The following is a 24,452-nucleotide window of genomic DNA, read 5'->3' on the forward strand; positions in this document are numbered from 1 at the left end:
ACAAATTAAGCCAGAATTTGGGAAGATCATTTGAACACAAGAGTTCAAGGCTACAAGGAACTTTGATCACGCCACTACACTTCAGCTTGGGGACAGAGCAAGGCTGTGTCTCTAAAAAATTTAATTTAATTTAAATTTAGAAAGCAAAAGAAATCAAGCAAGGATAACAGACATAAATGTCCAAGGAAAACTGGAACATATAATCACCCTAACTATGGCATACAATGCTTTGTAGTTTACTAAGTTGTTTCAAAAATCTATTTTCTTTCTGAAAACAAAGATATGAGATCAATAACACAATACTATCCCCACTTTTAGATGGGAAAACCGAGGCTCAGAGAAGCTAAAGGACTAATCTAAGGTCACATAGCTAATAAATGTTAGGTTCAATGCTTGAACTTTTAGGTTTTCTAATTTCAAATCTAATATCTTTCCACTATAACACATTGCTGCATCAATAACTGTAACCACAAGACACACAGCTAAATTCTATAATCACAACTTGAAAGAAACATGGTTCTTCTGATTATAACATCCATATAAAGATATAGGGAGAAAACATTTACCAATTTGAAAGTATTACTATTTTGACGGTAAAATGTATTTGTGGATGAATAAGGGCAGATTAATAAAATGAAGCATTTTATATGATGTAAAGATTACTTACAAAAAATAGTTAAAACAATTTTAAAATGTAAAGAGGGATGTCCTCCTTATCATTATTATTCAAATTGTCTTTTAAGTTGTAACAAATGAAGAATAGCTAAGAAGACATAAAAACATCTTTTTTGCTAATAAGATTATATACATAGAACATTCAAGAGTCTATAATAAAATAATAATAAACAATAACCACTAAAAAATTTTAAAATTGATAAGATGGCTAGATTTAAGATATTTTTTAAATCAGAATCTAATTTCTGTCGATAAGGTCCTCATCCTATCAGTTCCAGGCACCTCCAGAACGCTTCTCATTCCGTATAGATCTCTGCTCCAGTTGTATAAGGTCTTTATGTTCTTGAACAGAATATATAACATCCCACCTCTAAAGTACCTGGTTTGGAAAATTTCTCCAAATTCCAAAGCTACTATTAGAGCAATAGTCTCTCTTCTACCTATGACCACTAGGATTTACTAAAATCTTTCCTTTCAGGACAAAGGCTGTCTGAAATTCTGCACCTAATCTTTGACCACTGGCAGCAAATTTATGGCCAAATAAAAATTGCCAATTTGTCTCTGCTTCTACTCTTCAAGAATGTATAAATATTGACATTCACTCTCAGAGCATTCAATGCAGACAAGGGAAAAAAATGTCCATGATAAAAAGGATGTGTATGTGTTTTTACAACGTCGCCTGGTTCAAAACTGGCTTTCTAACAGCCTGGTACAGCCCATTTTATATGCCTGTTTTTCAGCTTTTATAATGGATTTCTAAAAAGATAGCAAACTCTGAGAAACAAGTTTATTTATCAATGAGATTTATATGTCACCCTTTGAAAAACTGCTGGTAACATTAAAATAATTTTCATTTCATTGTTGTGTTGAGATTTATTCCCTGACATCTTTCATCTATTTTGCCTATAATAGGCATACGTGACCAAAAGCATGGTGCTCCTCAAGAATATAGAAATAAAGGAAATACCACTTCTGCTTCTGAGAAAACGGAGTAGACGTAATTTTCCCTTTTCTTTCCCTGAAGCACAACTAAAAACTCTGGACATTATATAAAATAAGCATTGGAAGACTATGAAAGTAAAGAGGAGGCGGCATGCTAGCTAGGGACCTCAGCACCCAAGGAATGACGCAGTGGTGCGTTCCTTAACTTTTCTTTTCATTTCATATATCTCAGACTTGGAAGTAAAGAAGTCAGCAATCCAAGAATACCAACAGATGCAGACCAAAAAAAAAAAGGCCCAAACCAAACCAAAGCCTATTCTCTCTACCTTGAAGAACAGGAAAATCTCCAAACCCATGGAAACTAAACAATGTACTTCTAGGTAATCTATGGGTCAGAAAGAAAGTCTCAAGGGAAATTTTAAAAAACACAGTTAAATTAAAATGAATTGGCCGGGCGCGGTGGCTCACGCCTGTAATGCCAGCACTTTGGAAGGCCGAGGCGGGTGGATCACGAGGTCAGGAGATCCAGACCATCCTGGCTAACACGGTGAAACCCCATCTCTACTAAAAATACAAAAAATTAGCCGGACATTCTGGCGGGCGCTTGTAGTCCCAGCTACTCGGGAGGCTGAGGCAGGAGAATGGCGTGAACCCGGGAGGCGGAGCTTGCAGTGAGCGGAGATGGCGCCACTGCACTCCAGCCTGGGAGACAGAGCAAGACTCCGTCTCAAAAAAAAAAAAGAAAAAAGACAAAAGAAAATTTAATATACAACATGTCAAAATTTGGGCAACAAAGCTAAAACAGTGGTAAGAGGGAAATTTATAGCACTGAATGCTTACATTAGAAAAGAGGAAAATTTAAATCAACAATTTGAGTTTTTACTTTCAAGAACTTAGAAAAACAGCAATAAAAATAAGAGCAAAAACCCAATTATTTGAAAAGATTAATACAATTGAGAAATCCCTAGTAAGACTGACAAAAGATAAAAAGAGAGAAGACAAAAATTACTAATATTAGAAATGAAATGGGTATCACTACAGATTTGCAGATATCAAAAAAATAAGGAAATACTAGAAACAGCTCTATATACACAAATATGAAAACAAATGAAATAGACAAATTCCTCGAAAAGTATAAATTGTCATAATTAAGCCAATAAGAAACAGATATTTTTGAATAGCCTTATAATTATTAGATAAATAAAGCTGATAATTTTAACACTCTTGAAAAAGAAATTGCCAGACCTAGATGGTTTCACTGTAAATACTACCACATTATTAAAGAAGAATGAACACAAATTCTATACAATCTCTTCTAGAATACTGAACAAGAGAAATACTTCCAAGTTCATTTTACTAATCCAGTAAAACCAGACAGGGATAATACCAAACAAAAAATTAAAGGACTCATATTCATCATGAATGTACAGAAAAATTCTTAACAAAATAGAAGGAAATAAAATTCAGCAAATATTTTTAAAATTACACACCATGACCAAGTAGAGTTTATTCCAGTCATTCAATGCTGGCTTCATATTCAAAAACCCAGCAATGTAATCCACTCTACTAACAGGTTTAAAACAATTCCTATACAAATCCTATCAAGATTTCTTATAGATACAGACAAGATTATTCTAAAATTCATATGAAAGTCAAGGAACTAGAATAGCTAAAGTATTTTGAAAAAGATGAATAAAGTGGGAAGAATTAAAGTATATCCAATTTCAAGATTTACTCTATAGCTACAGTGACTAAGGCTGTGTTGTATTGGCATAGACAAATAGGTCAATAAAACAGAGTAGAGCACCCAGAAAAAGAACCCACACCAATATGCTGGGTTTTGACAAAGAAACAAAATTCAATGGAAGTAAGCCTTTTCAATAAATGATACTAGAACAAATGGATATCTGTAGACCAAAAAGTGAACATCAACCTAAACCTTATACAAAAAATTCAAAATGAATCATGGACTAAATATAAAATGTAATAATAGGTTTGGAGAGTCAAAACTGAAAAATAAATCAGATAGAACCAGTATTAAATAAGCAGGCAGCTATTCATTCCCTAAGAGAAGGCAGTTGGTAAAAGGTTCTGGTACAGAGTCTCCAAATATGCATTTGATTTTTGAATATCCCATAAATATGTTTTGACAACTTTATGCCAACTTTCAAGCCCTGAATTGGCACTGGCTACCAGGCAACAAATTAGTTGCTGTAAGGTCACTATCTTTATACTACGGTGTTTGTGCAGCTAATTAAATTTTTATTGCATTTTGCCTCATTACTTCACAAAATTAGTGAAACACTGAAAAATCCAAATCCAATGGCTGTCACTAGTGATAGGAAGTATGTCATATCAATCCAAATGAATTTGAGGGAAAGATGCAAATTATTGAATGTATCCAAAGTAGCAAATTCTTAGCTTCAATGAGATATTTGTTCGATTTAAGCCATCAAGTCTATGTCAATTAGAAAAGGACACAATTAAATATTACAGCATAAACATTAGAAACATATTGTTGAAGACAATCCCTACAAGTGAGGAGTAATTAGAAATGTTATAATTATTTTTAGTTCTATGGAAAAGGAACTCATGTTAGAACAAGAAAATACTGTCCAGCTTTTGCACATTTGACCCTGAAACACATACAGGGACGATATCTTTGTTGACACGTCTTGATGGATTAGCCTGAAAACAAAAGTTCACAGTAGGGAACAAAATGATTCTTCAATAATTCTCTGCATGAAGATTTCAAAACCCAGGTAAAAAATACACTGGCCAAAAGTGACTACCAACCAAGAGAGAGAGTCTCATCATCCAAGACACCATCAGAAACCCAACATGAACAATGAGGAAATCCTTAGCCTTAAGGAGGTAACTTTAAAATATCTAAGTTATATATATATATATAATATATATATATATAAAAAACATATTTTTTTTCCACAGAAGAAAACCCTTAAATAGAGCTACCCTGAAACTTACTGGTAAAAGTAAACAAAAAAGGTTTATTGTACTGAAAAGAGATATATGAGAAAGAAAAACAGTTCCTAAATTTCATTTCTTCAGGGCAGGGGTGGAAATGAATTTAAAATAACTTGACAAAGGGAGTAGGAAGCAGGTCTAGAGGTGAAAAACACTCCAAAGAAACATCACCACAACCAGTAAGTGGTTGTACATGGGGCTAGATTAAAAAGAAAAATCAAAGAACTAAAAGCCTAAGCTAGTGAAGAGATAGATGAATTAAAATGGAATGTATTAAATGCACTGTTCACTTCCCATGTGCCAGGTATCATGCAAAGATGAGTGGTTTAGACATGTTGAGTTTAAGGAAATAATAGGCATTCAAATGGTGAATTTAAGTAATGATGAGAGAAGTCCAGGAAAGACATAAACCTCTAAGAGTTATTTATATAGATATAATCATTAAATACATAAAAGAAGTACAAAGTGAGAAAGAAAGTAAGGATTGAGAACCTGGATTTTAGAAAACATTCCTATTTCAAGAAAAGAAGAAGCAGAAAGCTAAGGATGATGAAGTTGTAGCTTCAATCTTCACTGCAAGCCCCTGAACTATTGTATACAGTAATTGTCCTTATCCATTGTTTTGCTTTCTGTGGTTTCAATTACCCATGGTAAACCATGGTCCAAAAATATTAAACAGATAATTCCAGAAATAAATAATTTAGAAGTTTTAAATTGCATGCTGTTTTGAGTAGCATGATGAAATCTCATGCCGTCCCACTCCATCCCACCCAGAATGTGACTCATCCATTTGTCCAGCATATATATGCTATGTTTATGCTACCCACCCTTAGTCATTTAGTAGCCATCTCATTTATCAAATCAACTGTCAAGGTATCACAACGCTTATATTCAAGAAACCTTTATTTTACTTAATAATGGCCCCAAAGTGCAAGAGTAGTGATGCTGGTATATTGTTATAGTTGTTCTGTCTTATTATTAGTTATTGTTAATCTTTTTCTGTGCCTAACATATGAATTAAACTTAATCATAGGTACATATAGGAAAAAACATGGTATATATAGGATTCAGTACTATCTGCAGTTTCAGGCATCTGCTGGGGGTCTTGGAATGCATCCCCCTCAAAGGGAGACTAGTGAACGGCCAAAACATTATGAATTGACAAAACTGTAAGAATATTCTATGCTTGATACATTGGAAAAGAAGCAGACTAAGGGAATGAGTAGGCAGCCTAGGAAAAGGTCATGAAAAACCTCCAAGAATTTGAGATCTTGGCAAAAGCATAAAAACCTGCTAGGGGAAACACACTGAGTAGGAGAAACAATATGATGTCTAAAGGTATCCATCCACAAGAAGATAATGTATTCTGACTGCATAAGACAATATTTTTTTTTAATCTCAGAAGAGAGAGAAAAGACCATGTCTCAAATAAGACAATAAACAGCCCTAGCACTTATTTGCTCAAGCAACAATAATAATAATAACAATACTTAGCCTTCAAACTGTAGCCCAGAGGGGCAAATAAGTTATAAATTCAGTGGAAAATGATTCAAGAAAAATTTACCCATTCTGCCCATGTTATGCATAAGCAAGATAATAAATATATATGCTACTCTTACTACTACTATTTATATACACATACATGCAAACTGGAAACAATCATTGCAAAGATGAAGAACTCAGTTATGAGGAAAAAAAGGAAAGAAAAATATAAGGCAAATAAAAAATAGATTTTTCCCAAAATATTTTTCACACTAAATATGTAATAAAACAAGAACTCAAAAATAAGATGATAAAACAATATAACAACCAACCTGGGAAACAAAGTGAGACTCTCTCTGTACAATTTTTTTTAAATTGCCAGATGTGGTGGCACACGGCTAGAGTCCCAGCTATTTGAGAGGCTGAGGTGGGAGGATTGCTTGAGCCCAGGCTGCAATGAGCTATGATCATGCCACTGCACTCCAGTCTGGGTGTCAGAGCAAGAGTCTGTCTCAAAGAAAGAAAAAAAAAAAGGTGGGGGGGAGGGGTGGGGGTGGGAAATACAATAAGATTCAAAAGAAAAAGGAAGATTCCAGAACTTAAAAAAAAACAAAAACACCACTATCAACCACTGTGAATCTAACATTATTAGGTAATTGATACCTTAAAAAAAGCAAGGAATAGAAAAGACTTAGCTAGAAATCTAATTAGTGATATAGAAGGAAGACAGATTTTATGATAATCATGTGAAACATTTTTCTCACTTGGCTCCTAGGATTCTACTCTCTCGTGGTTCTCTTTCACCTTCCACCCTCACTGGACACTCCTTCTCAGTCTTCCTCGCTGTTTCCTCTTCATCTCTCCACCTCTAAACATTAGAGTGTTTCATATATCAGACTTCAGATGGCTTTGATTCTCTATTCCTACCTCTTTGGTGATCTCATCCAGTCTCACTGTTTTAAATTCCATCTTGTCTGATTGATCTTAAATGTATATCTATAGTACAGAACTCTCCCCTGTACTCCACATTCATCTATCTAACTACTTTCTCAACATCTCCACTTGGCTATCTAACCAGCATTTCCTAACTTAACGAGTCTAAAACTGAATTCTTTTTTCCAACCATCTCACAATAAAACCTATTCTTCATTCAAGTCTTCATCTCAGTAAATGTCAATTCATTTCTTCAATTTTCTTAGGCTAAAAACTTGCACATAATTCCTGAATCTTCTATGTTGCTTGTATATCACATGTAATTCTTTAGTATTAACAAATGCTCTCAAAATTATATCTAGAATCTGACCACTTCTTATTACCTTCTCCATTACCACCCTATTTCAAACAACTTGATTATTACATTAGCCTCCTAGCTGGGCCACCTGCTTCCGTCTTGACCTCCCTACAGGATATTCTTCATATAGCAACAAGAATAATCATTTAATATCAAGATTCAGATCAAGTCACTGCCAGCACAAAACCCTCTGTAGTGGAAAGACTCTAGGGTGATCCTTGCCCTTTGATATTCATGTCATTATGTAATCTCCTCCCTTTGAGTATGTAGGCGCTATGACTTGCTTATAACCAATAGAAGATGGCAAGACTAGTATAATGTTATCTCTATAATTACATTATGTAAGACTATCTCATCAGACTAGAGAGAGAGGCTCTCATTGTGGGCTTGATGCAGTGAGTGACCATGTAAAGAAGTCCACGTGACAAAGAGCTTCAATAGCATCTAGATACTGCAGGTAGCCTCTAGGACCTGAGGCAGCCTTCAGTTGACAGTCAGCAAACAGTTAGGACCCTCAATCATATAACTGCAAGGAAATAAATTCTTCCAGCAACATGAATGAGCATGGAAGTGGATTCATCCTCAGTCTAGCCTCCAGTTGAGAATGCAAGCTGGCTAGTTCATTAAATGAAGCCTTTTAAGACTTCAAAGCACAAAACAGACTCAAGCCATGCCCAGCATCCTTACCCATAGAAACTATGAGATAATGTAAGTGTTGTTTTAAGCTACTTAATTTGTGATAATGTATTACACAGCAATAGAAAACTAATATTTCCTCCAATGGCTTTCCATTTTACTCAGAGTAAAATCTCAAGTTATTTCCACAATTTGGCCTATATCCAACTCTGACTCATCTTCCATTGTCTATATTTCTCACTTTGCTCTAGCTACAATGGCCTTTATGTTGCTCCCCAAATATGAAAAACTTGCCACTGGCTCACGGATTTCAAACATTCTGCCTGAATATGCTGTTCCCCCAGATATCCTCCTTGGCTCACAACCCTCACCTTCTTTAGATCCCTAGTCAAAGATCATTTTGTTGGAGACACCTTCTCTGAAAAAAGTAAATCTTTTTCTTGCTCTTTCGCCCAGGCTGGAGTGCAGTGGCGCCATCTCGGCTCACTGCAAGCTCCGCCTCCTGGGTTCACGCCGTTCTCCTGCCTCAGCCTCCCGAGTAGCTGGGACTACAGGCACCCGCCACCACACCCGGCTAATTTTTTGTATTTTTAGTAGAGATGGGGTTTCACCGTGTTAGCCAGGATGGTCTGGATCTCCTGACCTCGTGATCCACCCGCCTCGACCTCCCAAAAGCTGGGATTACAGGTGTGAGCCACTGCGCCCGGCCTGAAAAAAGTAAATCTTATCCCCAACCAATATGCATTGTGAATGTCTGAATGCTGTATTTTCTCATTAGCACTCACATATCACTGCCTAATATGCATTTATTCATTTATTTATTGTATTTCTCCCTGTACCAGAATGTAAACTGTAAGGAGGTACAGACTTTGTTAACTGTTGTAAACTTATATATGGAAATCATTTGTTAAATAAGCAAATGAATAAATAAGTAGATAAGTTAATGAACAAATTAACAATCAAAATGAATACACTATGACATTGAAGAAATTAGAGGGAAATTAACAGATACGAAGAGTAAACAAAACAATTTAATATAGAGATATGTTTTATGTAACAGATGGAACAGAAAATGCATCCATGGCTATAATAGATGCTAACTTCCTGATTCCTTACGATCTAGGCAGGAAAAATAATAACTTTTCCACTCATGAGAAATAGGCTGCCTTCATACCTGTTCACAACAACTGCCAGAAAACAATGGAGCAATGAGTAAAATGTTCTAAGAGAAAGAGAGTGTGACCTTAGAATTTTATACTCATCAAACTTCCTTTGAGACTGAGGCAGCTGACTTTATTAGGCACACAAAGTTATAAGAAATATAATTTTTACACTAGCTTTATGAAAAGTAAAATCCTATGCTAATCAAGAAACGTATAAAATAAGGAACTCAAATAGAAATGTAATTAATGAATAAGGGTTGGTAGGCATTCCATCAATTTAAATAATTTATTTAAACAACTATAGTAATTGGTAGGAAAATATAATTTGAATGTTTTAAACTTTGACAAAGAAAAATAATATAACCAACAAAACTGAAGGATGGTACACAAATGGCTGAAAGAAGTATTTCCTTACAATTAACATCAGGGAGAAAATTTATATTATCTCAACTTGAAGCATGAAATTGTTAAAAAAAAAACTTGACCCAAAAAACTTAATTAAACCTTCATAAAAATTTTTCTAACCTTAGATCTTTTAGGCTTTTTTGTACACATTTTTTCTGTGGATGGTCAGATTGTAAATGTTTTAGGCTTTGCAGACCACATACAATCTCTGTTGCTTATTATTCTTTGTTTCTTTTACAACCCTTTAAAAATGTAAATAAAAAAAAAAATCTTAGCCCTCAACCTGCACAAAAACAGGCCATGAGCTGAATTTGGCCTGCTTGATGTAGTTTGTTGAGTCCTGGCTTACAATGATGTAACACTGAGCCAAAATTCCATTGTTTCTTCAGTTTCACTCTAGAATCTTTTGATTCTGTTAAATTTAAGTAAAACTAATTGTGGTATTTTGTATTTCCAAATTATATTATAATGTGTAGAACTTCCATTTCTGGCCAAGATGAAATAAGGGCTTAATTTTCCTTCCATCTGGAACAACTAAATAAATGAACCAAATATAAGAAACATTTCCGGACTTTGGAAATCACACAATGAAGGGTCAGTAATTCCTGAGACATATGACTCACACAAAATTAGCCTTACAATTGCCCCCAGCTTACTGCCTGGAGGGAATTTCTGGCAACGAAGGAAGCCAGGTGGAGCCAGGCAAGCTCCTTGAGTTGAAGGGGACCTGGTAATCTGGAGAGATCAGGAAGCAGAATATCAGAGTGGAGAGATTTTACAGAGAAAGAGGTCTAGAGATGTAAAAATGTACTCTAGAATATTCAGCTAAATAATGATACATATAAGGAAACTACCCAAGACCAAGAACAGAACCACCCCAAAGTAGAAGAGGAACCTTAAACAAATTCACAAGAAAAAGAACAAACAAAAACCATCAAAAAGTGGGCAAAGGATATCAACAGATACTTCCCAAAAGAAGACATTTATACAGCCAACAAACATATGAAAAAAGCTCAACATCACTGATCATCAGAGAAATGCAAATTAAAACCACAATGAAATACCATCTCACGCCAGTCAGAATGACGATTATTAAAAAGTCAGGAAACAATAGATGCTGGTGAGGCTGTGGAGAAATAGGAATGCTTTTATACTGTTGGTGGGAATGTAAATTAGTTCACCCATTGGAAGACAGTATGGTGATTCTTCCAGGGTCTAGAACCAGAAATACCATTTGACCCAGCAATCCCATTACTGGGTATATACCCAAAGGAATATAAATCATTCTGCTATAAAGACACATGCACACGTATGTTTATCGCAGCACTACTTACAACAGCAAAGACATGGAACCAACCCAAATGCCCATCAATGATAGACTGGATAAAGAAAATGTAGTACATATACACCATGGAATACTATGCAGCCATAAAAAGGAATGATATCATGTCCTTTGCAGGGACATGGATGAAGCTGGAAGCCATCATCCTCAGCAAACTAACACAGGAACGGAAAACCAAACACCACATATTCTCACTCATAAGTGGGAGTTGAACATTGAGAACATATGGACACAGAGAGAGGAACAACATACTAGGGCCTGTTGGGGGATGGGGGTGGGAACTTAGAGGACAGGTCAATAGGTGCAGCAAACCACCACAGCATACATATACCTATGTAACAAACCTGCACGTTCTGCCCATGTACCCTGGGTTTTTTTTTTTTTTTTAGAAGAAATAGAGGAATAAATGAAATAAAATAAAATACATCCTTTTTCATAGAAATGGAAAAAAATCCTAAAACTTATATAGAAACAAAAAATATCCTAAATATCCAAGCTGGAGACATCATACTACCTGACTTCAAAATACATTACCAAGCTACAGTAACCAAAAGAGCGTTGTATGTGTATAAAAGCAGACACATAGACCAATGGAACAGGATAGAGAACCTGAAAATAAATCCATGTATTTCCAGCTAACTAATTTTTTTTACAAAGATGCCAAGAACATCCACTAGAGAAAGAACATCTTCCTCAATAAATGATGCTATGAAAATTGGATATCCATATGCAGAAGAATGAATCTGGACTCTCTATTTCTCACCATATACAAAAATCAACCCAAGCCAGATTAAAGACTTAAACATAAGACCTGAAACGATAAAACTACTAGAAAAAAACAGGGAAAACACCTCAAAACATTGGTGTAGACAATGATTTTATGGCTAAGACCTCAAAAACACAGGCAACAAAATAAAAAATAGACAAATGGGACCATATTAAAGTAAAAAGCTTCTGCACAGCAAAGGAAGCAATCAACAAAGAGACAACTAGTTGAATGGAAGAAAATATTTGCACACTATTTGTCTGACAAAATAATATTCAAAATATACAAGAAGCTCAAACAACTCAATAGGAAAAAAACAAATAATCTCATTAAAAAGTTGGCAAAGGACATGAATAGACATTTCTCAAAAGAACACATACAGGCCAGGCGCGGTGGCTCATGCCTGTAATTTCAACACTTTGGGAGGCCAAGGCGGGCAGATCACCTGAGGTCAGGAGTTCGAGACCAGCCTGGCCAACATGGCAAAACTCCATCTCTACTACAAATACAAAAATTAGCTGGGCATAGTGGCACAAGTCTGTAATCCCAGCTACTTGGAAGGCTAAGGCAGGAGGAACGCTTGAATCCGGGAGGCAGAGGTTGCAGTGAGCTGAGATCGCGCCACTGCACTCCAGCCTGGGCGACACAGCAAGACTCCATCTCAAAAAACAAAAAACAAAAACAAAATACAAATGACCAGAAGATATGTGAGAAAATGCTCAAAATTATTAATCATCAGGGAAACGTAAATCAAAACCACAACTGAATATCATCTTACCCTAGTTAGAATGGCTACTGTATAAAAAGACACAAAATAACAGATGCTGGTGAGGGTGTGGAGAGAATGGAACTTCTATACACTGTTGGTGGGAATGTAAATGAGTACAGCCACTATGGAAAACAGTATGCAGATTGCTCAAAAAATTAAAAATAGAACTATCATACAATCCAGAAGTCCCACTACTCGATATTTATCCAAAGGAAATGAAGTAAGTATATCAAAGAAATACACGCATCCTCATGTTTATTGCAGCACTATTCACAACAACTAAGACATAGAATCAACATAAGTGTCCATCAATGGATGAATGGATAAATAAAATGTGGTATATATACACAATGGAATACTATTCACCTTAGAAAATAATAAAAGCCTGTCACTTGCAGCAACATAGATGTAACTGGAGGTCATTATGTTAAGTGAAATAAGTCAGGCACAGAAAGGCAAGCATCACATGTTCTCACTCCTATGTGGGAGCTAAATAAGTAAGTCTTATGGAGGTAGAGAGTACAGTGATGGATGGCAGAGGCTGGGAAGAATGTGCAGGTGGTAGAGGAGATGAAGAGAGGCTGGTTAATGGGTACAAACATGCAGCTAGATAGAAAGGATAAGGTTTATTGTTCAACAGCAAAGTAGGGTGACTATAGTTAACAACAATGTATGGTATATTTCAAAGTGGCTAGAAGAGAGAGCTTAAAATGTTCCCAACACATGAAAATGATACACACTCAGAGTGATGGATACCCCAAATACTCTGACTTGACCATTAGGTATTCTATGCGTGCAAAAAAATATCACATGTACTCCATAAATATTTAAAATATTATATAACAAAAGGACAGTGAAATAGCACAGTTCAGTAATTATAAATCCTATTCTGAGACAACCCAAGGATCAGGCCACATAGCAAGAAAAAACGTACTGCCATTTGTACCCCCAATTCCTTCCAGTATCAATTTAATAAAGTATTGTGACTTGAGGTAAGTAACGCAGTCATTCCATGTTAATGGTCTTTAGCTTTTAAATTTATCATCTCAATATTAACATCCAGACAAATATTATGAATACATACACCTTAAGAGCCAGGGTGCAGTGGCTCACGTCTGTAATCCAAGCACTTTGGAAGGCCAAGGTGGGTGTATCACTTGAGCTCAAGAGTTCAAGTCCAGCTGAACATGGTGTTGCACACCTGTGGTCCCAGATACTCAGGAGGCTAAGGAGTTGGGAGGATTGTTGAGCCCAGGAGGTAGAGGTTGCAATGAGCTGAGATCACACCATCGCACTCCAGCCCGGGTGACAGAGTAAGACTCTGTCTCAGGCAAAGGCAAACACAAAAATGCAAAGGCTTTTGCCTTTGCCAAAGCAAAAAGAAAAGAAAGGCAGAAAAGAAGATACTCAGAAACGAGTTTCCAAGACACAGATCCATGTTGTACTTCTGATGCACATGCATTTCTCCTCAGTGGATCAGCTTCACCAGGAACTTCATCTGCAGCATCCTCACCATTAAAAAAAGAACAGCCCTTATTTACTCTATGGCAGGTTGGGATGATCTGTGAACATTTGTTGAAAGAACATGAAGAGAAAGTTTGGGAAGAATATGAAGAATATTGAACACAAAACTTGCAGAACAATAATGATGCGTCTGTGAAGTTTACGCATGATCAAATAATGTGACAATATGGAGAACAGCCTGCTAGTTATGTTTCATGAATCACGTATTCTGCATTTGCGAGCTGCCTTGTTCCTTGTTGAGTTGTTGCAAGAGGTCCCACTTATGACATGCAGCAATGCCAATACCCCTTCTGTGAATACAAGCTATTTCAAGCTTTCTTCAGTGGCAACTACTCTTAAGCAGCAGCAACTGGTTTTGGAAATTTCCCTGATGTCAGTACCACCTGGATGTGGATGTTTGCTACCTGTATTAATACCAGTGGCCTCATTTTGTAAGGCATCATTACAATTTGGCTTCTTACATTAATGTTTTAAAAGGATTAAAGCCGGTATTCTAGAACATGCCCTTCACTGGTTGTATAAAAAAACTGCAGAATGACACTCAAATGAAGTTAGTGTGATTTTAATTGTGCAGTACAACCAAGCTCTAACTAGGTACTAATTTTAGAATATAATCCCAGGACAATATTAAGAAAATAGCCTGCAGTGCCTCCTGTGAAATAGCGACAGAGGAGGGCATTTCTGTATTCTAGGACTTCTTGAGGTTTCAGAATGGGTTTATATGATTTTCTTTTTTTTTTTTTTTTGGTAGTTTTATTTATTCTATCAGTCTTTTTAACAAATGTTTATTGCTGCATTTTTTTCCAGTGTATCATTGTTTTACTGCCCTTGTAGAACTGGAATTAGTTGGAAGAATAAAACATTTACTTCTAAAATAAAATAAAGTACTCTAAGAAAGAAAAGAACTCTCTTATACTCATATGTTGAGAACTACTGACCTCATTTTAGAGCAAAGGTTACAGATAATCAAACCTTCAGTAATTAAAAAGTAAAGCAATATAAAGTGCAAGTAATTTTATTCAGGAGCCAAAAATTCCAATAAAAGGATTAAGTGACATGTATGCTTCATATTTCGTTAACATAAATCATTTTGGTAGATAACACATGTTTATTGGCCAAATTTTATTACTGTCTTTTATTGATTTTTATCGACTCTCATTATTTTTAACTGGAAACTTAAAAAAATTATTATAGATACATAATAGTTGTACACTTTGGGGGGGGTACATGTAATATATTGATATAAGCATATGTTGTGCAATGATCAAATCCGAGTAATTAGGAGAGCTATCTCCTCAAGCATTTATCATTTCTTTGTGTTAGAAACATTTCAGTTCCACTCTTTTCATTATTTTGAAATATGCAAAAAAATGGTTAACTGTAGTTGCCCTATTGTGCTACCAAACATTAGATCATATTCCTTCCATCTAACTGTATTTCCGTTCCCACTAACCATTCCCTCTTTATCTGCCTCCCCCTCCACTACCTTTTCCCAGCCTCTGGTAACCATCATTCTACTCTTACCTAGAAATTGTTTTTTAGTGTGCATTCTGCATGTATGCTATTGGATGGCTGAGAATTCTAAAAGGCTTATTATGTATAAGTAACATAACCATACTTCATATAGTGTTCTTATTTTATACCACAGGGATGTTTAGATGAAGAGCATCTAATAGGATAAGCATCAAAACTTCAGAATCCCATATGATCAATTGCAAACAGTCATTATTGCAAACAGTACATACTTAAGCTATCACATTGGAATGCTAAATCTTAAACTCAACACAGAGATTAAATACCAGTAGAAAAAATAAATATGGGTTGAAAACTAAAATTGTTTTTTCAACACATGAAGAGCATATACACAATTGACATCAAGAGCAGGCTAACCAGAGACTAAACTGATGCAAATAGGATGCCAAGCAAAACTCAGCTTTCTGCCAAAAGCTTTCCCCAAGAGGTGAATAACATTTTCCATAAGTCTATGGAAATTGGAAAACTGGTTTGCTAATGAAATACTCTTTGCCACTTTTTAATGTATGATTTAACATTTCTGTTCTCTACTGAATAGTATAGGTTATATTAATTACATCAGAGGGGAGCCCATATTTATAGTCAATGAAAAGATTAACAGTATTTTAGTTCACTTGAGAAAATTTTACCATATGTAAAAATGAAATATGCATTGTTAACTACTTTTGATAGTACAAGAACTATTTATACAGTGTAATTCTGCAAGATTAAAATTAAATATTAACCAGCCTGGGCAACATAGTAAGACCCTGTCTCTACCAAAAATAAAAAATATATAAAATTTTCAGGCAGGAGCACTTTACACTATATGATGTTAACTGTAAAGTATTATAATTTAAAGGGTCATGTTATTTTTACAAAGTTATATGTTTACGCTAATTCATCACAGGGAAGTTAGCCAGGGGGAAAATGCCTATTTTTAAAAAATATTTTCTGTCCAATCATTCCCAAAATGCATCATAGGTGACTTTCAAACAATACAAAAATTTAACATGTAAGCAGTCTCTACTTTTGTCTTTGGCCCATCTTCATTTACCTTCTTTAGTATTCGACGTGTTTATAAACAGAAGCCATAACTAAATCCTATGCTTACTGTTTTCATTGTACTATAACATTTCCAGATATTAGAAAAGCAAACAATTAAACCAAGTGATGGAAAATACAAGTGATGCTGCAAAATTATAGTGAGTCAGGTAGTAATGCACCTGACTGATCTCCAAAGTGTTCAGAGGAACAAATGCTTTAAGAAGTTTTCAACCATAATGCAAAAGCAGGTTCTACCATAGGCCCCACACATCTCAGCAGGGGAGCAATGTTCACATGCAGTAGCCTATCCTGAAAAGATACATAAATTGTCTATATCCTTGACTGGGCACCTGTGACTTTGGAAAATTAAATTTCAATTCATTATTTATGAGGTCAGCTCAAATCCCTTGATGGAATTTCAGCCTAATTAAAAAGTGTTAAGAGAGGTTTGCAGCCCCTTGCTAGTTCTCATAAACACTCCACTGGCTTAAAAAGTAGATAGCTACCTTCTGCCTGAGGAGAACTAATGAATCCATGCATTTATACCCAAGATCTAGAGAAATTCAGATTTGTTTTTCTGTAATAGTCTTGAGTTCTAAGTGTTCAGGGTCAGAACCACCTCAAAATTCCTTCCATGCCAAAGGAGACAAGAGGCAGAAGATGAGATATTCTCTATTTTTACTCTTTACTTTTAGGCACCTCATTTTCCACCTTTTGTCAGTTCTTTTGCTTTACTCCTCCTAGTGCCTCTCTCTTCTAATTGCACCAGCTTCTGACTATCTTTATCCTTTCCTGCTTCCTAAGAATAAAATCAAGCAAAGCCAAAAATTGCTTTAAGCACAATTCATTTTAAGCATATATTATTTTAAATATGCATGTTATGAATTTGCTTTTAGCTTTTCTGCTTTTGCCAGAACACAAATTTGCCACAACAAAACTTCTACACATTCTGTTGTAATACATTCAGTTATGGTTTATGTTAATGGATTTTATAAATTAGTCACTCAACAAGTATGTACTGGGTCTGTCCAGCATTCAGTCCATGATAGAATCTATAAAATATAAAGAGAGGGAAAAAAACCTATAAGATACTTAAGACTGATTTTATTCCTTCTAAATTTCTTTGAAAATCAAAAAAAGGCAAAAGCATGAATATTTAAATAACAAGATGACATTCTAAATGCATGCTACTGCTCAGGCAGGAGAGCAGACTGAGCATGAATATTTACCTTTCTACCTCCTAAATCACACTGAAATGATTCTAAAAATGTAAAAACAGAATGCAATAGCAAAAAGTGAATGAGGTATGGAAGCAGAGTGGCCAGAAAACTGTAATGAGTGTTCTACAGTGTTTAACAGGGTTTAGAGAAGATAGCATGCAGATGGGATTACTGCAGTGATGGAGAAGACAGAGCCTGTGGAGTGGCACGTGAGGCCTATACAGAAGATGGGTCTGTTCTGCCCAGGAAAGAACCCAGAAAAGATTTAACCACACAGGCTAGAAATGGGGCAGGAGTAGATTGTAGGGCAGTATTGAGGATATTTCATTAAAGTACTGACTACTGAACAGCTGGATAAATCCCTCCCACATTTTCACTTTCAGACAACTGGCAGAAATGCCATATGACACAGGAGGAAAACAGTTCATCTCTAAATAATTTGAATAATTTTTCTGGGAAGCGCTACACTCCAGAGAAAACTACCAGCTTATCTGCCTATTACACAGTGTCCATATTAAATTCAAGCCTATTTACCACTGAATCAGTGAACGTGTTCACCCAAGTATACACAGTTTATGTTAAAATATCCCATTCAGGGGACAGACTAGTACAATGGTGAAGGAAAACTAGCCAGCGAGTTATGTTACTCAACCTTTCCCATTAACAAGGAACAGTAGACAACCATGGATCACCAGACATTTGAGGAAAATCAATAGCATAAGAGAAATTCCAAGAAATGGTGCATTCATATAATAATAAAAAAAGACTTCTGTGTTGTGGTGGTGGAGTGATTAGAAAATAAGAGCTTAAAGGAAATTGAAAATATAATTACTAAAATTAGAATTCAATACAAGAGCTATAAGATAAAGTCAAGAAACTCACACAATAAAAAACAGTAAATTTAAAAGATAGATACAGATATTTCAGCTTTTGTTCTTTAGTAAATAAATTCAGAATATCATTTTTTAAACCTTTAAGACCTACAAAGAGGCAGGAAACTAATAATCGAGTGAACATATATTCAACAGAAGCGGATCACAGATGACCCTGTTATTGGAATTAGGAGACAAGGATTTTAAGACATCAATAATAATTACATTAAATAATTTATAGTAAAAGATACAATGGTTGAAAATATGGGGTATTCAGGAGATAAATGGAAACGCTAAAAAGAACTAAAGAGAAATTCTGCAACTGAAAATTATATCTAAAATTTTTAAAAATTATTTGAATGCTCTTAACGTCAGATTGCATGCTGCAGAAGAAAAGAGTAGTGAACTCATAGAGGTCAGTAAAAGTGATCATGTTTAAACTGGGCATAGATTAAAAAACAGATTAATAACTCCTCCACCCCTGGCAGCCATGGATTGCTGTGGAGAGCACTTCTGTGTGCTGGGGGAGGGAGAGGACTGCACTTGTGAGGCATTTAACTCAGTGCTGTGCAGTCATAACAGAAAGGAAGACCAGACCAAACTCAGCTAACAGCCACTCAAAGAGGGAGCATTTAAACCAGCCCTAGCCAGAGGGGAATCACTGATCCCAGTGGTCAGAATTGAGTTCCCACAAGCCTCACCACTGCAGGCTAAAGTGCACTGAGGCTCTAAATAAATTTCACAAGGCCACATTTAAGCAAGTCCTAGTGTTGAACTGGGCCCAGAGCCAATGGACTCACGGGACATGCAACCTAATGAGACAACAGCTAGGGTGGCTAAATAAGTGCTGGCATCTCCTCACCCTTAACCCCAGGCTGCAGAGATCACACCTCCAAAAGAGACCCCTTCCTTCTGCTTCAGGAGAAGAGAGGGAATAGTGAGGAGAACTTTGTCTTGCATCTTGGATAACAGCTCAGCAACAGCAGGATAAGGCACTGGTCAGAATTGTGAGACCCCCTTTCTAAGCCCTAGCTCCTGGATGACACTTCTAGAAACGCCCTGGGCCAGAAGGGAACACACTACCTTGAAGGAAAGGACTCAGTTCTGGCAGCATTTATCCCCTGCTAACTGTAAGAGCCCTTTGGCACTGACTAACCAGCAGTTATACCCAGGAACTTCATTGAGGGCCTTGAGTGAGACTTGCTGGCTCTAGGTAAGACTCAGAACATTGCCAGCTATGGTGGCCCTGGGGTGAGACTCCTTGTGCTTGAGAAAAGCAGAGGGAAAAGTAAGGGAGACTTTGTCTTTGGCCACAAGGGTAGAGTAACAAGTGGGGCCTTGAGGTGTCCAATTCCAGGACTTTACTCTTGGGAAGCATTTCTGGACCTGCCCTGGGGACAGAGGGGAGCCCACTCCCATGAAGGGTGAGATCCAAGCCAGGCAGCATCACCACAAGCTGACTGAGGAGCCATTGGGCTATAAGAAAACATAAGCAGTAGTCTGGCAGTACTCCTCCTGTGCCTGAGGTGGTAGTGGTCACAGAGTGAGGCTCCTCTCCCTTCGGAAAGGGGAAGGAAGAGTGGGAAGAACTATGTCTCATGGTTTAAGTGTCAGCTCAGCCTCAGTACGGTAGAATACCAGGTAGACTTCTAAGGTTTTTGACTGTAATCCCTGGCTCCTGGACAGCACCTCTGTATCTGCCGGAAATTTGAGGGGAACTTGCTGCCCTGAAGGGAAGGACATAGGCCTAACTGGGTTATAACCTGCTGATTGTAGAGCCCCAGGCGTTTGAGTGAGCATAGGCAGTAGCTAGGGAGTGATTACATATCAGGCCTTGGGTGAGATGCAGTCCTTTGTTGGCTTCAGGTTTTACACAGTGCAGTCATAGTGGTGGTGGCCACAGGGGTGCTTGAGTCACTCCACCTCCAGCTTCAGATGGCTCAGAATACAGAAAGAGACTCCATTTGTTTGAGAGAAAGTAAGGGAAGAGGACAAGAATGTCTACCTGGTAATCCAAAAAATTCTCCCAGATCTTGTCCAAGACTATCAAGGCAGCACCTATATGATTTTTCAAGAACCACAGTATTGCTGGACTTGGGGTTCCCCTAAAGCAAATACAGCTTAGATCACAACACCCAAGTCATTTCAAATATCTAGAAAGTCTTCTAAGAAGGATAAATACAAACAAGCCCAGACTGCAAAGACTACAATAAATACCTAACTCTTCAATGCTCAGACACAAAATAACACCTACAAAGTATCAAGACAATCCAGGAAAACATGATCTCACCAAATCAGCTAAATAAGACACCAGGGGCCAATCCTGGAGAAACACAGATATGTGACCTTTCAGACAGAGCATTCAAAATGGCTGTGTAGAGGAAACTCAAAGAAATTCAAGATAATACAGAGAAGGAATTCAGAGTTCTATCAGATAAACTTAACAAAAAGATTTAAATAGTTAAAAAGAATCGAGTAGAAATTCTGGAGCTGAAAAAGGCGTTTGGCATAATGAAGACTGCACCAGAGTTCTTTAGTAGCAGAACTGATCAAGCAGAAGAAAGAATTACTGAGTTTGAAGACAGGCTATTTTTTTTTATTATTTTATTATTATTACACTTTAAGTTTTAGGGAACATGTGCACAACGTGCAGGTTTGTTACATATGTATACATGTGCCATGTTAGTATGCTGCACCCATTAACTCGTCATTTAGCATTAGGTATATCTCCTAATGCTATCCCTCCCCCCTCCCCCTACCCCACAACAGTCCCCAGTGTGTGATGTTCCCCTTCCTGTGTCCATGTGTTCTCATTGTTCAATTCCCACCTATGAGTGAGAACATGCAGTGTTTGGTTTTTTGTCCTTGCGATAGTTTGCTGAGAATGATGGTTTCCAGCTTCATCCATGTCCCTACAAAGGACATGAACTCATCATTTTTTATGGCTGCATAGTATTCCATGGTGTATATGTGCCACATTTTCTTAATCCAGTCTATCGTTGTTGGACATTTAGGTTGGTTCCAAGTCTTTACTATTGTGAATAGTGCCGCAATAAACATACGTGTGCATGGAAGACAGGCTATTTTAAAATAACAGTCAAAGGAAACAATAGGAAAAAGAAGAAAAAATGAAGCATGCCTATAGGATCTAGAAAATAGCCTCAGAGGGGCAAATCTAAGAGTTCTCAGCCTTAAAGAGGAGGTAGAGAAAGAGATGGGGTGGAAAGCTTATTCAAAGGGATAATAAGATAATAATAGGATATCCAATATCCTACAGAGAGATATCAATATTCAAGTACAGAAAGGTTATAGAAAACCAAGCAAATTTAATCCAAAGAAGACTACTTCAAGGCATTTAATAATCAAACTCCCAAAATTAAGGATAAAGAAAGAACCTTAAAAGCAGCAAGAGAAAAGAAACAAATAACATGTAATAGAGGTGTAATATGTCTAGCAGCAGACTTTTCAATGGAAACCTTACAGACTAGGAAATAGTGGCATGTCGTATTTAAAATGCTGAAGAAAAAAAACTTTTTCCCTGGAATAGCATACTATGATAAAAAATATCCTTTAAACATGAAGGAGAAATAAAGACTTTCCCAGACAAACAAAAGCTGAGGGATTTCATTAACACCATACCTGTCCTACAGGAAATGCTAGAGAGTACTTCAATCAGAAAAAAAAAAGACATCAATGAGCAATAAATCGTCACCTAAAGATACAAAACTCACTGGTAATAGTAATTACACAGAAAAACACAGGATATTATAATACTGTAACTATGGGGTGTAAACTACTTTTGTCATAAGTAGAAAAACTAAATAATGAACCAATCAAAAATAATAACTACAACAACTTTTCAAGACATAGATAGCATAAAAAGTTAAAAAGTATGGGGACAAAGTTAAGGCATAGAGTTTTTATTACTTTTCTTTTTGCTTGTTTTTGCAAACAGTTTAAAGAAAGACAAGAAGGAAAGAAAGAAGTAAAGACAACAAAACATTCAGAAAATAAATTACAAAATGGCAGGAGTAAGTCCTTACTTATCAATAATATGTTTGAAGATAAATGGACTAAACTCTCCAATCAAAAGACAGAGAGTAGTTGAATGAATGAAAAAACAAGACCCATTATCTGTTGCCTACAAGAAACACACTTCACCTGTAAAAACACACATAGACTGAAAATAAAGGGATGGAAAAAGATAATCCATTCCAATAGAAATCAAAAAAGAGCAGGAGTCACTATACTTATATCAGACAAAATAAATTTCAAGACAAAACCATAAGAGACAAAAAAGTTCACTATATAACGATGAAGGTGTCAATTCAGCAAGAGGGTGCATATATATGTATCCAATACTTTAGCAATTAGATATAGAAAGCAAATATTATTGGAGCTGGAGAGAGAGATGGGTCCCAATACAATAAGAGCTGGAGACTTCAACACTCCACTTTAAGCATTGGACAGACTATTCACACAGGAAATCAAAAAAGAAACATTGGACTTAATCTGCACTATAAACCAATTGGATCTAATAGATATTTACAGAATATTTCATCCAAGAGCTGCAAGATATGCATCCTTTTTTTTTTTTTTTCACTCAGCACATGGATTACTCTCAAGGACAGAACATGTGTTAGGTCACAAAACAAGGCTTAACACATTCAAAAAATTAAAATAATATCAAGCATCTTCTCTACCCACAATGGAAAAAAACTAGAAATCAATAACAACAGGAATTTTGGAAACTATACAAATACATGGAAATTAAACAGTATGCTCCTGAAAGACCAGTGGGTCAATGAAGAAATTACTAAGGAAATTGAAAAAGTTCTTGAAAAAATAAAAATGGAAACACAACACACCAAAACCCATGGGATACAGCAGAAAAGTACTAAAAGGAAAGTTTATAGCTATATGTGCCTGCATCAAAAAGAAGAAAAACTTCAGATAATCTAATGATGCATCTAAAAGAACAGAAAAGCTACAGCAAACAAAACCCAAAATTAGTAGAAGAAAAAAAATAAAGATTAGAGCAGAAATAAATTAAATTTTAATGAAGAAAACAATACAAAAGATCAATGAGACAAAAAGTTGGTTTTTTAAAAGTTAAACTAAATTGACCAACCTTTAGCTAGACTAAGAAAAGAAGAAAGAAGATAGAAGTAAAATCGGAGATGAAAAAGGAGACATTACAACTGATACTGCAGAAGTTCAAAGGACCATCAGTGGCTACTATGAGCAACTACATGCCAATAAATTGAAAAATCTAGAAGAAATGGACAGATTCCAAAACACATAAAACTTACCAAGAATGAATCAAGAGGAAATCCAAAACCTGATCAGATGAGTAGTAAGTAACAAGGTTGAAGCTGTAATAAAAAGTCTACCAGTAAAAAAAAAAAAAAACCCAGGACCTAATGGCTTCACTGATGAATTCTACCAAACATATAAATAACTAACACCAATTCCACTCAAACTATTCTAAAAAATAGAGAAGGAGGGAATACTTCCAAACTCATTCCACAATCTAGTAATACCCTGATACCAAAACCAGACAAAGATACCAAAAAAGGAAAACTACAGGCAAATATCTCTGCTGCATATTGATGCAAAAATCCTCAACAAAATACTAGCAAACCAAATTCAGCAATACTTTAAAAAGACCACTCATCATGACCAAGTGGAATTTATCCCTTGGATGCATAGATGATTTAACATATGCAAATCAATCAATGTGATACATCATATCAACAGAATAATGAATAAAAACCAAATGATCATTTCAATTAACACCTAAAAAAGCATTTAATAAAAC

At 36.0% G+C, this 24,452-nt stretch overlaps 1 protein-coding gene across 2 annotated transcripts in view; it reads right to left on the reverse strand.

Annotated features, from left to right (window-relative positions):
• IQCM (IQ motif containing M) overlaps positions 1-24,452 on the reverse strand; it is a 489,167-nt gene that overhangs the window by 449,123 nt on the left and 15,592 nt on the right. The window contains exon 2 of one of the 2 annotated variants that reach the window (XM_054554570.1): positions 13,541-13,964. The exons of the other annotated variant lie outside the window; for it this stretch is intronic. The gene's annotated coding sequence lies outside the window, so the exon portion shown is untranslated. The remainder of the gene's footprint in view (positions 1-13,540; positions 13,965-24,452) is intronic. 2 annotated transcript variants of the gene reach the window in all.

Source organism: Pongo abelii, chromosome 3 (genome assembly GCF_028885655.2).
Source record: "Pongo abelii isolate AG06213 chromosome 3, NHGRI_mPonAbe1-v2.0_pri, whole genome shotgun sequence".
In the NCBI taxonomy this organism is placed as follows: Eukaryota; Metazoa; Chordata; class Mammalia; order Primates; family Hominidae; genus Pongo; species Pongo abelii.